At 43.1% G+C, this 6,743-nt stretch overlaps 1 pseudogene; it reads left to right on the forward strand.

The window, feature by feature from the left end:
* The first annotated feature begins 5,018 nt into the window (after positions 1 to 5,018).
* LOC128108952 (phosphoglycerate kinase 1-like) lies at positions 5,019 to 6,488 on the forward strand (annotated as a pseudogene).
* Positions 6,489 to 6,743: the final 255 nt, after the last annotated feature.

The raw sequence follows: 6,743 nt of genomic DNA on the forward strand, positions 1-6,743 counted from the left end.
CCGAAGGCAAGGTAAGCCACTTCTCTTTGTCATGGTCTTTTAAGAAGAATATTTTTTGAACATAAAAACAGGTTATAATTCCAAATCCAGAGTTATTTGAAACTGACAAATATTTATGCTTCTAAAAAAAAAAGAAGAATATTTTTCAAATTTTAAGACAGACTCTTTTTGCACATAAAATTCTTTGAAAATGATGTTTTATTATATGGAATTAAAATGGAAATGAGCCATGATACTTTTTTTCTTTTTAAGAGAATGGCAATAGCATCCATTCTATTGGATCAGTAGGTCCTGGGAATGTCTGCTGTGGAAGATTAGAATAGACTGGGCCCTGTAAAGTGCTCAGCCCCATGATTAGGAAGACTCGTAGAAAATGATATGCAAAGTGTTGAGGTAAGAAACAGATGTTAGTGCTAAACAAATGCTGGGGTTAAAACAGCTTGTAACACCAGAGGAAGGGACACAGAGAGCTTGTGGATGCATACCAAGCAGCCAACCTGACTAGATAAGAGGAAGAACGAGGCTCTGGGAGAATGGCAAAGCCACTTTAGGCAGGCTCCAGCTGGCTCCCACAAGGCCCACCTGCTCACTGTGGGGAACACAAGTGGGAAGACAGTCTTGTCCCTTCCCCTTGTGAACGTCTCAGCAACGTGGATCGTTGTACTTCATACATGTTTAGCATGTAAAGCATCAGATCCTAACAGATTATGTTATAATATATATAACAGGCTACCAGCTGTTCCAGGAAGAAGACTATCCCAGGCCACCCCAGGGATGCCTAAGGGGAGGAGAAATGGTAGACTAAGATGCAAGTCCAGATTTCAGGGGTGTCTTTTGCCTGTGTGGCTTGGTTTGGGCCACCCTGTCCCGTGGAGGTCTGCTTGTGCTTCTTCTTCCTTACCTACTGATGCCACCTTGGCGGCTGGATTCTTGCCAGTGCCACTGTGTGAAATTTTCTTCGGAAACATAAGAATCAAGACTGCTTCAGTGCTAGGGATGTGAGGGGATTCAGAAGGCGCTGTATCAATCTCTCTCTCCATGTACACAAAGGGTCCATCCAGATGACTAGGCCATCACCTAGGAAAACCATAAAAAGCAGAGAGCACTGGAGTTAGAGGTCAGTAACAGTGCACAGTCCTGGGGAGAAGCTTCAGCTTCTAGATAGCAGACAGAGCATCTGAGAGTGTGAGATAGGGTCTCTGTCATTTGAGCCAAGAAACAAGCAATAATTGTAGATTGAACAGAGGTGAGTCTTCAACAGAAAAATGGACTGTGTAATCCTGCACCGAGTGAGAGCACTATAGCATTACCAGGATCATAGTCTGGAATTCTAATTAGCATGGGGTTACATCTTTTGAGAGTCAGGTGCTAAGAAGTAGATAGGGGTGAGGGCTAGGAAAGGACAAGGGGAACACAAGACTGTGGTTCTCATGGAGTGTGGCTGTGTCTGGATTACTCAGGTCAAGTCCTCACCAACATGAGGAAGAAGACAGAGATCTGACTGCTGGACCTAGAATCTGGGAACTTGATAATAGATTTTGCTCATGTTAGTCTAGGCCAGAGATAAAAAAAGAGACTAGACAACATGGAACTGAGGCACCCAAACCTCTTTAATTCTACCTTGTAGGGGCAGAACTGCCCTCAGAGATTTCAGAAGCTGTGTGAAGGAATTATGTGCCCTCATACTCTTAGTCAGAAAAGACTAAAGGATCATGTGTCAGGCAAGTTTGAAAATACAAGGCATTAAGAGTAAAATATGAGTATGGCTATTCATGTATTAAGGTGCTACAAGCTTCAGGCAACCCCAAAACATCCCCAGAGAGATGAGGAGCACAAGCAGTATACTGAAGACCCTGTCAGGGACTTGGCTCACCTGGACCCCATGCTCCCAAGCAAAGCTGTACTTCTTGCTGCCTTGCCTCCTCTTGGAGACCTGTTTCCAGGATGTTCAGCAGAGGCCCTTCCTGCCCAGTCTCATTATCTCTTCTTCACCCTTGCTCCAGGGTCCACAAAACTTTAGGAGCTTTTCCAGAAGGCACCCCGCAATGGGCAGATTCAATATCTATGGTCATTCCTTAAAAAGTTACTGTGTACAAACATATGCATGTGTGTGTAGGGGGGGATGGGGTCAAAGGATAACTTTATGGGGCCATTTCTCTCCTCCTCCCTTCACATGTCTTCCAGAGTCATCAAACTCTGTTTAATAAGTAGCATGGTAAGCATGTTTGCCCACTGAGCCACCTTATTGAACCCTAGGTCGATTCCTAAGATCCTCAACTGGCCTGATCATTGGGGGAGAAAATGGAACAGAAGATCTGGCATTCTTCCTTTAGCTGTCCCCTTTATGACCCTAGTAAATCGTCACCTATGGCATAACTGTGACTTACGTCTTGGCTTCCAGCCTTACTTGGCTACTTTGGCATCTGGCAGCTCAGTTTTTCCCAGCTCACCTCAAATCCTGACGATTCTTGTCTGATGAGTAACTGAATCTCACATGCCTCTACGTTGGGCTACATCATCAGGAACATACGTTTATAAAAGAAAGAGGATCAAGAGTTTAACAAAGAAATAAATGGCCAAGCCTAGAAGGGAGGCGCAGCATGTCCATTACTATTTTATTGATCATAGCTGCCAACAGGGGCTACATATAGCTACAGAGGCTGGGAAAGTAGTCTTCCTAAGAACACGGGAAAAGGAAATGGATGTACTGGTTTGGTCTATAGTGTTGATTTGTGCTGAGCACATATTCAAGTATGCATGAGTCTGTTCTTGAACAAGTTCCACAGTCTAGTGGAGTAATTCCAGGGAGTTTAGTAACAAAAATACTAAATGACCCTTTTAGAGGACAATGACTGTGTTAGTCTAGAAATAACTTCTGGCTGACCTTAAGAGGCTTCTGACCATCATCAATACTTGTAAAGTCAACTGCTGAACCAGATAAACAATCCTGCATTACAGCACGGCTTAGATTGCTAAACCTCCTACCTCCCCGTCTCTAGAAGAAATTGGGGATCTTTCATTTCTGATCATGTTTAACCCACCTGTCACAGTCATTTCATGGGCACCCAGGAAATGAGCCTGCTGATCTGTTCTCAGGCAAAGTGCCACTGAATCTCAATCACCAGAATTTCTAGAAGTTTCAGATAGACAAACAAACAAACAAACAAATAAACAAACAAACAAACAAACAAATAAATAAATAAATAAATAAATACTGTTTGTGAGAAATGACATCAGCATATGTGCCTGATCTCCAAACCATACAACTTTGCAATTGTAAATTTCAGGTACAGCTATGAAATTTCTAGAAAGCATCCATTCTTCCATGGACCCAATATCTTGACCATGTCTGCTTGCTATGAAACAGTTGTTCCGTCATGTTGTCAAGAAGACAATAAAACAGAGTGTCTGCAGACAAAGGTATTGTACACATAGCTCAGTTGTCATTTGGGGCTGTGCTGTGGAAACTGTGGATAGTAGACCAGCAGCATACCATCAGCTCACAGTGTGTTAGAGATGCAGAACCGGAAGCTCTTCTCCAGACCTAGTAAATAGAGTTCATTTTAAAAAGAAAGGTATGCAGTCCTGAAACGGGAGAAGCAGGACAGACTTGAAAATAAATATTTAAGCAGAACAACCCAACCCAAATTTTGGAGAGGTAAAACAAAGATTTTTTTTATTACCATTACTGTCCATGAATCAGGAATCCAGGAAGCAGATCACCTAGGGGTTTCTGGCTCATGAACTTTCATGTAATTGCAGTCAGATAACATCCGGATCTAGGATTCAGGAGGAGCTGGAGCTCCTGCACATTGGTGCAATATCTCTTCCCTTCATGTACAATCTCAATGGTGTGCATATAATGTTCTTACCTGGGCTAGTTTGGGCTGTTCACAGCATGATGGCCAGAGGGCAACTGGATTGTTTATAGGTAGCCAAAGAGTTCAGAAAGGATTCTTCTAGTAGACAAAGAGGAGGCTGTGCAGCCATTTGTAAATCTAGCCTTGGAAGTTTTTTCTGCCATGTCTCCTGTTTGAAATACCATGAGACCACACTAGTTAGAAAGGGACTGTATGCAGATTTTACTTCTTGATGGGCTAATGATGACCAGTCTCTTATCAAAAAAGCACAGGGTAGAAGATCTTTTAGCCTTTTGACCATCGTTGGATAGATGCAAACCAGTGATTAGTTCTAAGATAAAAATGATTTTTTGTGTGCTCATTAAAGGTTCTAAACATTAGAAAATTCTGAATATGAACAGACTCACATTGTAGAGGGCACCAGGCAGATTTTCTACATGATATGCTGAAAGCCAACAGTAGTTTAATAATCATTATGAAGAATAACTTGAGACTAACTTTGACTGTTTTTGTCTTGATGTCATCATTGTTCTCAGTAAGAAATCATCTAATTTTCTCTAAAATTCATAGAGTTTCACCTCTTTGTCCTACCTGGCTCCTCCTTGCATGTTAAAAAAATAAATAGCTTATCTGGAGACTCTGTCATTGGCTAAGAACTTACGATGGCAACTATCTTCATAAAGCTATTTGTTTATATTTCTGACATTCCATTATTATTCTGGTGGATTCTGGTTCCTTCAGAAGCCAATTCTCAGTTATCTCTTTCCTCTTGGTTTCATTTTAATTCAGGCCTGAAAGCCAGTGGCTATGCACTGATGTCTGTCTCATTGTCCAGAACTTCCCACCGAGGTGGGTGTTGTGAATAACTTGTATGTCATCCTTTTTTCAGTTCACAACATTTTCTTGACAGTCAGTTTCTTCACTAGAAAATCTTCCTAAATGTGCAATATCCCTCTATAGTGTTAAATATAGGCAGATGCAGTAAGTTAGCTGAGAGGTTTCCCACTGTGATGTTCACAGTGTTCTACGTGGCTCTTGTTCTGTCCTTGGAGAAAATTACATAATCAACTATAATACATATTAATTGTGTCTGTGATCAGAGCTTGATGAAGCCTCAGAGACCCTCATGAAAATAGGCAAACAGTCATCTTTCTCAGGTCTGGGCCTCTTGAGCTCACCGTGTTGCCAAAATGTCGCTTTCTAACAAGCTGACTTTGGACAAGCTGGACGTGAAGGTGAAGTCGGTGGTGATGAGGGTGGACTTCAATGTTCCTATGAAGAACAACCAGATCACAAATAACCAAAGGATCAAGGCTGCTGTCCCAAGCATCAAATTCTGCTTGGACAATGGAGCCAAGTCGGTTGTCCTTATGAGCCACCTGGGCCGGCCTGATGGTGTTCCCATGCCTGACAAGTACTCCTTACAGCCAGTGGCCGCAGAACTCAAATCTCTGCTGGGCAAGGATGTTCTGTCCTTGAAGGATTGTGTGGGCCCAGAAGTAGAGAATACCTGTGCCAACCCAGCAGCTGGCACTGTCATCTTGCTGGAGAACCTCCGCTTTCATGTAGAGGAAGAAGGGAAGGGAAAAGATGCTTCTGGGAACAAGATTAAAGCTGGGCCAGACAAAATTGATGCTTTCCGAGCCTCACTGTCCAAACTTGGGGATGTCTATGTCAATGTTGCTTTTGGGACTGCACACCGAGCCCACAGCTCCATGGTGGGTGTGAATCTGCCACAGAAGGCTGGTGGATTTTTGATGAAGAAGGGACTGAACTACTTTGCCAAAGCTTTGGAGAGTCCTAAACGACCCTTCCTGGCAATCTTGGGAGGAGCAAAAATTGCAGACAAGATCTAGCTGATCAATAATATGCTGGACAAAGTCAATGAGATGATCATTGGTGGTGGAATGGACTTACCTTCCTGAAGGTGCTCAACAACATGGAGATTGGGACTTCTCTGTATGATGAAGAAGGAGCCAAGGTTGTCAAAGATCTCATGTCCAAAGCTGAGAAGAATGGTGTGAAGATTACCTTGCCTGCTGACTTTGTCACTGCTGACAAATTTGATGAGAATGCCAAGACTGTCCAAGCTACTGTGGCCTCTGGTATACCTGCTGGCTGGCTGGGCTTGGACTGTGGTACTGAGAGCAGCAAGAAATATGCTGAGGCTGTGGCTTGAGCTAAGCAGATTGTTTGGAATGGACTTGTTGGGGTATTTGAATGGGAAGCTTTTGCCAGGGGAACCGAGTCCCTCATGGATGAGGAGGTAAAAGCCACTTCTAGGGGTTACATCACTATCATAGGTGGTGGAGACACTACCACTTGCTGTGCCAAATGGAACACGGAGGATAAAGTCAGCCACGTGAGCACTGGGGGTGGTGCCAGTCTCGAGCTCCTGGAAGGTAAAGTCCTTCCTGGGGTGGTTGCTCTCAGCAATGTTTAGTATTTTCCTGCCTTTTGGTTCCTGTGCACAGCCCCTAAGTCAGCTTAGTGTGTTTTCCCGCATCTCCATTTGGTGTTAGCGCAAGATTCAGCTAGTGGCAGAGATGCAGCACCAGGAACCCTTAAACAGTTGCACAGCATCTCAGCTCGTCTTTATTGCATCGGGATTTGTCTACATTCTTCAAGATTCCATTTAAGTTCCTTAGTGACTAAACCATTGCGCATTCTAGAGTGCATCTATTTATAGTCTGCCTGTAAAAGAAAGTGAGCTGTAAAAGCTTAGTTCTCTTCTAGTAGCCTCTGGTTAGCTTTGTCACCGTTCATGACTCGTCATGGAAATGAGATGAAATTCCAGCTGTAGGTTTGGAGAAGTTGATGATTATTAATAAAGATGTCCACCGGAAAAAAAAAAGAAAATAGGCAAACTGATTTGTATTCCAT

Source organism: Peromyscus californicus, unplaced genomic scaffold (genome assembly GCF_007827085.1).
Source record: "Peromyscus californicus insignis strain IS unplaced genomic scaffold, ASM782708v3 Scaffold_13__1_contigs__length_99412109, whole genome shotgun sequence".
In the NCBI taxonomy this organism is placed as follows: domain Eukaryota; kingdom Metazoa; phylum Chordata; class Mammalia; order Rodentia; family Cricetidae; genus Peromyscus; species Peromyscus californicus.